Raw genomic sequence first — 10,864 nt, 5'->3', positions numbered from 1 at the left:
AGCGTCGACCTAGGATCCGGGCAATCGGGGTTTGATTCCTGGTCAGGGCACATGCCCAGGATGCGGGCTCAATCCCCAGTTGGGCAGTGCAGGAGGCAGCCAATCAATGACTCTCCCTCATCTTTGATGTTTCTATCTCTCTCCCTCTCCCTTCCTCTCTCTGAAATCAGTAAAGTTTTTTGGTGTTTTTTTTTTAACTTGACAGATTCAAGTATTTATTAAACTATAGGTCATGGCCACAGTGAAGTTACTTTCCAAACTGGAAGTCAGTGGAAAAGGAACTGACAGTGATTAAGACAAGCATAAAAATTAATTACATGATAGAAAAATATAGAAGAAAACCTAAATGTTATCAGTAAGGGAGTAGTTAAATAATATGATTTAACCATATTAAGAAAATTTGCCTGTGTTAAAATGAGGAAGATACAATTACTACGTATGGACATGGGAAAATGGCCATGTTATGTTAAGTGAAACAAACTATTAGTAGAAAAATGTGTAGTATAAATTCATTTTAAAATTTGTGTTTGTTTATAATACATAGGAAAGTCTACTAATGGTTTTCTTTGAACAGTGTCGATTACATGAGACTTTGAACTTGATACGTTTCTGTATTTGAATATATTTCACTACTCATATTACTTGTAAACTTTATTTAAAAGTAAAGACTTTTTAAAGTTAAGTTTAGTGCTTACTATTTGACTTAGGCAAGTTACTTAACACTGAGCCTGTTTCATCAAATAATTTTGAATACCCGCTTTTATATTACTGAATATTTCTATAAACATATTCATCATCCATTCTTACTCAGCCTGACAGATTTGCTGCACCTTTATTTAAGAAACTCTGAGCTTAGTAATTGTTCCTTAATTTTTCAAGCACATCTTTTTAAATGTCCAAATATATTCAGAATATCAGAACTTCATAGTTTCAGTCATCAAAAGATTGTTTTTAGGTCTCAACTGATGTTAATCTATTAAGACCTCTGTTGCAGTTTTCACCCTAAGCAGAGAGAAGGGAAAAGTCCCATTTTCTTTGAAATCTGAATATTCTGATCTCATTGCATTCAAGGTTAATAATAACCTTTTTATTGATAAGTCCGTTGCTTATACATTGTATCTGAACTTTGAGTATCGTAGAGTAGTCTTTGATACACAGATCTGATTGTGTCACTCACCTGCTTAAGATTTTTTAGTGGTTCCCCCATCATTTCAGAATATAACTTAAACTTCTATTCTGAAACTTTATCCTTGTTTATAAGGCTCTTTGTCATCTTACTCCTCAAGCCCCATCTTTCACCACTTGAAACATAACTCAGTTTTGTATATTGGAGTTTTCTGTAATTGATTTGAAAAAAGAATTTCACGTTTTAAAAAAGAAGTTTACACTTTAAAAAACAGAAACCCAGGCCCTGGCTAGGTAACTTGGTTAGAGTATCATCCAGATACGCTAAGGTTTCGGGTTCGATCCCCAGTCAGTGCACATACAAGAATCAACCAGTGAGCCCGGCCGAGCGTGGCTCAGCAGTTGAGCGTTGATCTGGGATCCAGGCGATCAGGGTTCGATTCCCGGTCAGGGCACATGCCCAGGTTGCGGGCTCGATCAATGACTCTCTCATCATTGATGTTTCTATCTCTCTCTCCCTCTCCTTTCCTCTCTCTGAGATCAATAAAGATATATTTAAAAAAAAACAAAAAAAAAGAACCAGTGAGCCCAGCTAGTGTGGTCCAGCAGTTGAGCATGGACCTATAATCTAGGAAATCTCAGTTTGATTCCAGTCAGGGCACATGCCCGGGTTGCAGGCTTGATCCCCAGCAGGGGGCATGCAGGAGGCAGCCAATCAATGATTCGGTCATCACTGATGTTTCTATCTATCTCCCTCTCCCTTCCTCTCTCTGAAATCAATAAAAATATATGTATTTTTAAAATCAACCAGTGAATACATAAATAAATGGGAAAACAAATCTCCCTTCTCTCTCTTCTCTCCCTCCTTTCCTCCCTCCCTCTAAAATCAGTTTTAAAAAGTTGCAACCCATTGATGTCAGAACTACAGTTATTACTATGAATACAGTAATTTATTTTCTTCCAAATTTCTCTTTTCATGAAGTTTCTAAATTTAATATGTGTAACAACTGTACAAATGGAGCAACCAAATCTCTTATCTCACAACATACACAAATACCAGAAGAACAAATTTAAATGTTAAAATGAAATATTGGAAGAATTTCTAGGAGACTATTTTTACAATCATGATGGGAGATTATAAGCAAAACAGGAAACCTACACACCCTAAAGGAAATTATGGACATATTTGACTATATAAACAGAAAATTTAGGAAAACAAAAATCTTGGTTCCATAAAAGACACATGATAGACTGGGGAAATTATTTCTAATTTAAGTGACAGATTGAGGATCACTGTCCCTAATATACAAATTGATCACTACAAAACAAGCACCCTAATAGAGAACACCCAGTAGGTAACTCAGAAGAAATCTAAAAGAGCAACAGTATTAGCCACTAATAATGTACTTGTTTGCTACATGCTTGGCATTGTTTCAGGCACTTTTTAAGTATTACTTAATCCTCACAACTTACCCTATGACAAAAGTGATATCCCTGTTTTACAGCTAAGGAAACAGGCTCAGAGATATAAAGTAACTTGCCCAAGTCATGTAATAAGTGGTCACACACTGAGCTATGACTGAAACTCAACTGGTCTGACTCCAGAGTCTACTTTGAACCATTATGATGTTCTGCATTTCAGTAAGCGTGTGAAAGGATCAAGTGTACACATGGTCAGTGAGATGTAAATCAAAGCAACAAAATACCATTCATTAGTCACGTATCAGGTGGCAAAATTTCAAAAAGCAGTGACCTCCAGTGTGACAAGAATTAGGGTAAACGAAAACTTTTGTACATTGTTGGTGGTAATGTGGGTTGTTCCGATCTTTTTAGAAGGTAATCTGGCCATATCAATTAAAAATTGTAAATGTACCTTTTAACCCAGCAATCTACATCAAAGACTCTCTAAAAGAACTAAAAGCACTGAAATACCATCAGTATAAGAAGTTTGCTGCAGCAAGGCTGTGGTAGCAGAAAAATGGAAATGACAGTCTATCAGAAGGAAATAGCCGAATGAGTTATAGAACAGCTATACTCTGGAGTACGATACAACTGTTAAAAAGAATGAGTCTGATCTCTAGCTCTTAACCTGTGGCATGTCCATGATGTATCTAAGCAAGAACAAAAAGTTAAGAAAGTAGTGTACATCATGAGAACCCACTTTTGTGAAAACAAAACCTACAAATGTGTCAAAATGAATGATCATGGAAGATGAACACACAGCAGGCTATTACGACTTAAATTGAGTTTGGAGAAACTTAGTACTTTTTATATATTGGCATTGTTTCACTACTTGTGTGAAGCATATGCCCTTTTTTAAGAGAAAGTTTACTCATAAAAAGTTTTTAAGAGGTAAATTAAGTTACAACTGGACATTTTTTAATTAGAATATGCTAATAGAAGAGTGATCAAAAAAGAGGGCAACAAAGGCAATTACATCTTACATATTTAGGGCTGCGTTTTGAAGATGGTTGATTTCCAAGTGACCTGTGTGTGAATGGTGATGGAGCAACAGTGAGAAGGAGCCTAGGTTCATAATGAATGTTGAACCACCATACAGGCCTGAAGTGTTTACCTCTGGATTCAGTTTACAAGATAAACATCTATCCTCTTTACATAGTTGGTATATGAAGTTTTTTCTCCCTCATAACTGAACCTAATTTGCCTAGTTTGGTGGAAATATTTCTGAGGAACATCTAATTTCATTTGTTCTGATTTTATGCTACTGAAGCAACCTGCCCCTAGCTGGACTCACTGACAGCAGGGCGATGCCCTAGGTGGATGAACCAGGCAGGTATCTCCCATTATAAATTAGTAAACTGGCCCCTTGCATTATTAGCTAGGGGCCCCTCATTTATTCTCCTAGAACCCCTACTGCTATAGACATCTGTTGCTTTTGTCCTTCTAGTATCCATCTCCACTTCTTTTGATAACTGCACATCAATTGCCCTCTGGGTTTCCAGCCCTCCTCCACTTTTTGTCCATATGCTGGGTGAGCGCATAACCCAGACTGACCTGCCAGAGCCCTGCAGCCCCTTGATCAGGGGAGTTGGATAAGGAATGAGTGAGTATATGACCTAAGCCAAACCAATCTTATACAAACAACTAATTCTAGAAGGTTGGAGGACAGGGAGTTTTAAACAATTGAGAAAGGCATTTTCTTTTGTTTTTAATCCACTGATTTTATAACCTGTAAAGTTGTAAGCCTGGTACAGCTAGCAACCATCTGGCCACCACAAGGTTGTCTATCTGAACATGGAGCCTACACAAGGACTAAAAACGAACCCTTAAAACGTTGTTCCCTGGATCCAGCCATGCCTGAAGCTAAACTAACCCTGGACATTTTTTGCAAGCCAATAAATCTGATTTTTGCTTATTCGAGTTGTTTTCTCTTTTCATGAAATGGATAGAGTCCTGACTAAATCACTTTGTTTCAACTTATTACCAGCACCTGACATATAGTGAAATATGACATATTTCGTAAGAGGCAGAAACTTAGGACCTGTTAACTCCAGTAGACTGAGCCACAGAAATTTCTGCATCGGCAAAGTTGAGGACGCTGGCAAGCACTTACTCTCTTTGAGCTTGTTTCTTAATTCATAAAAAGAGGAATGGCAACAGTTCCTACCTCAAAGAGTGTGAGGGTCAAGAAAGATGATGAACACACAGTTCTGAGAACCATGCCTGGCACTTAGTAAGCCCTCAGTAAATGGCAGTTGTAATAATGTTATTAAGGTGACAGTAACCCAGAAGCCTCTCAGCTCAGCCAGCCAGCCAGCCAGCCAGCCATTCTCTTGCCATCTTTTTAACCTCAACTTGCCAGTGTCAATGACACACGTACTCGATCATACTCAGTCTTTTTTTAAAATATATTTTTATTGATTCCAGGGAGAAGGAGAAAGATAGAAACATCAGTGATGAGAGAGTCATTGATCAGTTGCCTCCTGCACGCTCCCTGCTGGGGATCGAGCCCGCAACCCGGGCATGTGCCCTGACTGGAAATTGAACCGGGCTCTCCTGGATCCTAGGTCAATGCTCAACCACTGAGCCATGCCGGCTGGGCCATACTCAATCTTATGTACAAGGAAAATCAATTCCTTATTTGCCCCATCACCTTCAGAAGTGCTGGTAGCAGAATACGTCACATTCCATTTCTCTCATAGACCGAGGTGCTTGGATGTTACCTGTGCCAGCTGGCCTGTTAGCAAATGTAAGAGACCTGAGTTAAGGAGGTCCAATTCCCGTTGATAGAAATACGTTCTTCCTCATCTGTATCAGAGCAGGCAGCCAGTCTGGGAGTCTGGGCATGCTTCATATGGATGTGAAGCTCACTACTTCACTGCATGGGATTGAGTCCCAGCACACCTGACTGCTCCTTGTTTTTAAAAATACAGGTTTAAGTCATAGAGTTAAGAATCATGGTCCTTCACACCAGCAAGAACAAAAGACGGGGTTTTTTTGCTCATATAATTCCAAATATCCCAGAAGACCTTACGGCTTTATACCAGGTTACTATCCTGAACTGCCTGGTCTTCGAGGCTTAGGGAGAGTAGCTGAAATCAGACCTAGTCATTAGGTCAGGGAAATGAACTGAAGCCAGATGTCATCAAGTGGCAAGCAGTGGGGGCCTTAGGGAGCCCCTGACTCATCCTTGTCATTCTCCTGAGGCAATAGCAGCAGAACAGAAACATCCTAGTCACATTTGCAAGATTCAGTGACTGGCCTCTTTGGAAAAGAGTTCTGATTTCTCAGTTCAGAAGATACTTGGAACTGCTTAAAGTTGTTATGAGAGTTTGCTCGGAGAAAGTATTTAAATGCAGATGCTGTTAAGGGTGGTCCAGGACTCAAGAACGCATACACAGATCAGGACTTCAAAGTCTTCGGAGTTGGGGTGGAGATAGGATGGGGGCAGGAGGACCAGCAAGCCCACACTTCATTCCAGTCACAAAGATTTGCTGACATGCTCAAAAGACAACAACAGCCCGCAAAAATTGGCATTCAACTTACATCCCATCTTCAGAACACATTGCTTGTAGTGCACTATTAATTAACAGTAAAAAATCCTCTGGTTCTCTTCTGACCAGCACAATTATACTAAAGTATATGCTGTGTGTATTTACAATATTCATTTTCCAATGTAATCATTGAAGTTATACCATGAATTACGGAGAGTATATGATAAAGCAAGCATAAAATCACAGTCCAGGGCTACACACACACACACACACACACACACACACACACACACACATTTGTCACCACTGCCACTAAATGGGGACAGGCCAGGAAGCTGGCCCCAGAGGCAGGGCCTACCTGGGGTCTCCATGAAAGGCAGCCTATGGCAGAAGAGGATCAGACTTGCACGGGGGGGGGGGGGGGGGGGGGGGGGTGTCATACAGAGGAAATGAGTAGTTACATGGCTTCTTCCTATCACTTCCTGGCCCAACGCAAGCCCTCACCACCGCTTTGAGATGTTTCACTCTCTCTAACAATGGGAAAATTTGCAGTAATCAAAAGTGAATGTGGAAAAGTTTCAAGAAACCTCAAGTCTATAATAGCAGGCATCCTTGGCTTTGGCGGAAAAGCAAATTGATACCAAGTTGTTCTTAGCACTTCGCCAAATGGATTGCTGTTTCCTTGTGCCCAGGGCACCCAAAAAGGGAACAAGGGCTCGGGCTGTGCTTATGGCTCTTTGCCTGGATACCTCTCCCAGTTTCCTCTTTTAAGGCAAAGAGCCCTGCTCTAACAGCATTCAGTCCCCCAGAGCCTGGCCTTGCCTATGTGGACCAGTTTTATCATAGCTAGATACTCTTGGCTTCACTTTCTGTACTTGTCCTTGGACCTAAAAGCCTAAGAAGAGGAGGCAGAACCTGCTTGTTCCCCTTCTTCCTCGCTTCTCTCATTCCCTGGGATTTGTTCCACTAAGAAAACTTGAGTCAAGCCTCCATGTGCCTCACACATGGGCCTTACAGGAACCCATTTCCTTTTACACATCTGTGGCTACTGGGTCTATATGGAGGGGATCCTCATACACTCTCTCCAGCTCTGGCTCCTCCTTTCTCTACTCCTATAGTGTCCACCTTCTCCTTCCCCTGCCTTGTGAAATTTCACATGGAGGAAGATGCTCAAGATACATCAAGACTTGTACAAGATAAAGGGCTATAAGAAATTTGGAAATATGATGTGTAGATTCCTACTAAGAACATTCAAGATGTGGTATTACAGAACCAGCTACATAATTTGTAGGGTCCAGTGCAAATAAAAATTCAGGAGCCTTGTTCAAAAATTACTAAGAATTTCAAGATGATAACACATCTCCTAAATCACATGGCCCTTCTAAGTAGGGGGCCCTGTGTGACTGCACAGATCTCATGCCCAGGAATCTGGCCCTGGTGGTATATTTCAGTCAAATACCCGTTGTTTAACAGTCTAAAACATGTCCATGACACCCAGTCTTCCAGTTCTGGCGAGCATTTGGCATCATTATAATAGCTGGTAATAACTATCACTTACTAGGGCTAGGAATAGAGCTAAGCACTTTGCCTTGATTAACTCAGTTAATACTCAAAATACTCCAGTCACTATAGAGGAGGAAAACCAGGGTTCCTCAGCTTGTAGATGGTCTTCTACCCAGGTTTCTCACCAAAGCCCCATCTTCTAAACCACGAATCTCTTTCAACTTGAAAAACAATGGGACTCACGATGGTGGATTAATAAGAACAGAAGCAGTATATACACTCGAACTAGGAGATTTTGACATAATAGAATAACAACTTTTGTTTATCAAACACTTAGTATGTGTCAGGGACTGTGCTCTGCAACTTACATGCATCATTTGACATGTTTCTGGTGTGAATTTTATACCATAGCCCTAAGTATCCCATACTTCATAGATCATTTAATACTGCCCTGAGTCAATTTGCCCCAACATGGACTCTGATGCCAGAAAACAGTAACCTCCATGATAGTCACCACATGGATGCTGCTCCACCTGCTCATAAACACCATGGCCAAAGACTGTTTTTTTTACTGGTGTCCAGGGACACTGGTCCTTACCTCAGATCTGACCTGACCTCAGATCTACACCTGGACTCTCATTTTCTCCAGCCCTGGGTGGTATAGTTCAGCATCCCCCAGAAGGATCCTTAAGGACAAGCAAGATCCATGTCACCTCTGTGTTTAAACAACCCCCAAAACACTTTCTGATTGCACGCTTTTCCATGGCCTTGAAACACCAAACACTAACAGCATGGGGATGGGAATATGAGGCAGCAGTTCCAGCCTTCTTTTGCTGTGGCTGGGCTGGGGAGAGGAGTCGCTAACACCAGAGGGTGTTGTTTTTTTCTTTAAATAACTGGCATATTACATCAGATGAAGAAACTTTGGCTGGAAGGAGGAGTCACTGATCTAAGGTCTTATAGCTAAGAAGTGGCTGGAATTTGAAGCTTTTGGATTTTAAACCCTCAAATGTTGGCCACCTGTTCCAGCACTGAAATTACCTTGGGAGAGTTCAATGAAACTTCTCAGGCCCCACACTGGCTGACAGAATGAAAATCTTTGCAGAGAATCTGCATTTTTAAATATTTCACATGTTACCTAGATGCTTCTGGAATTTCATTGTAGAATTTCTATTTGGAATTCCAGCCAACCTCACAATACTAAGTATGGCAGATAGACTCTAAGGTGCCCCTACAAGGACCAGTGTCTCCTGGCATTTACACCTGTCTTAGCTCAGCCTGCCATAACAGAATACACAGACTGGGTGGCTCAAACAACACCAATTTATTCTCTCACAGTTCTGGAGGCTGGAAGTCTGATATCAGAATGATCAATCAATTTGGCTTCTACTGAGGGCTCTCTTCCTGGCTTGCAGATGGCTACCTTCTTGCTCTGTCCTCACATGACCTTTCCTCCGTGTGTATGTGAAGGGAGAGAAAGAGTGATCTCTCCGATCTTTATTTTTATAAAGACACTAATCCTATCAGATCAGTGCCCCATCTTTATGACCTCATTTAACCTTAATTACTTCCTTAGAGACTTACCTCCAAATACAGGCACACTAGAGGTTAGGGTTTCAACATGAATTCAGGATGGGGGACACGACCACTGAGTCCGTAACACCTTTGGGTAATCCCTTCTTCTTAAGTTGGACTTCATCCTAAGGTGAGACGTGATTTGCTTCCAACCAATATCATCTAGCAAAGGTGATGGGATGTCACTCTGTCATTATATTACATTAATTACATAAGACTCCATCTTGCTCAAAAACTTGCTCTAGATGTTCTCCTTGATGGTTTGTTGAAGTGGGAAAGCCCACATGGCAAGAAACTGTGAGTGGCCACCAGGAGCTGAGGGTGGCTTCCAAACAAAGGTCAGCAAGAAGCTGGGGCCCTCAGTCCTGCAGCCATAAGGAACTGACTTCTGCCAATAACCAGAATGACCTTGGAAACTAGTTCTTCCCCATTTATGCCTCCAGATTGAGAACACAATGAGGCCAACCCCTTGATTGTAGCTTTGTGAGTCCCTGAGAAGAGGACTCAGTTAAGCCATGCCTGTACTCCCAACCCACAGAAACTGTGAGATAATGTGTGCTGCTCTAAGCCACTAAGTCAGTGGTCATTTGTTACAAAACAATGGAAAACTAATACATTAGAAAACCCCACAAGCTCTGCTAACAAGACCGCATGGATGACTTCTTTACTTTAGCCTAGAAGCAACTTATGTACTTACCAAGCATGATGAAGGGCATGTGCCAAACTGCCTGCTTTTATAAAATGTTTTAATTTCTTAATTATGAAAAGTAATAGATGTTCATTGTAGAAAATTTGGAGACATACCAAAAAGAAAATTAAACAAATTTTCCAGGAATAATATCCTCCCACCCCCTTAGATAATCACAGATAACACTTTGGCAAACAACGTTCCCCAACTTGGTTCTGTGCAGAGAAGCTAGATAAAGTTACAAACAGAGAACTCTCTGTGCTCTGTATGGACGGTTTTGTAACTTGCCCTCTCCACATGTCAGCCCATATTTTCTAAAGAATTTGAAGCACCAGAGGGGTGAATCTGTTCCTGGCATTTTGGGGTATTGCCAGACTCTACTTTTAATGACCTCAGGTTTTTCCCAGGCTAGGCTTTGGGAAAGGAAACGCATAAAGAGGAAACTGAGGCCAGAGTGGGGAGTACATACCAAAGGTCAGAATAGCCTGTCATCACCCAGAAAATCCTCCCCCTCCAAACTCCTCAAAACATTGCAGTTGAGCAGCTATAGCCCCAAAGCCGTTACCCTTTAAATTATTTTCAGAGTTTAGTTCCTGTAAGCCACAGCATCATCCTTAATCAAGAGGTGTGATCAGACAAGCTTGAAGTAGGAGGAAGTCGGTACCTCTCTGCCTGAGACCTGGCCAGCCCACCGCCCATGAAGCCTGATTCTCCCCTGGCCCTCAGAGCAGCTGAAACTTGACTACTAGAGCGCCATTCCAGAACTTTTAGGGTTTGACCTTCTTTTAAATGTGAGTGGGAAGGTAGTAAGGAGGAGATGGGAAAAGGAAGGCAGGAGTTATTCATTCAGTGAGCTTTATCAAGCCTCTGGAAGTCTAGGCCCTATCCTATGTGCTGGAGCTATGGAGATAAGAATGACAACAACCCATCCCTAAACAATACTTTTGTATTTGAATGAGATACAGCCAATGGGTGTTACTTTTTCAATGAAAAAATAATGTTCAGTAAAGTTTTTTAA

The sequence above is a fragment of the Miniopterus schreibersii genome, assembly GCF_964146895.1.
Source record: "Miniopterus schreibersii genome assembly, chromosome: 20".
NCBI classification, from domain to species: Eukaryota; Metazoa; Chordata; class Mammalia; order Chiroptera; family Miniopteridae; genus Miniopterus; species Miniopterus schreibersii.
The sequence above is the reverse complement of the archived record's forward strand: the minus strand, read 5'-3'. Positions refer to the sequence as shown.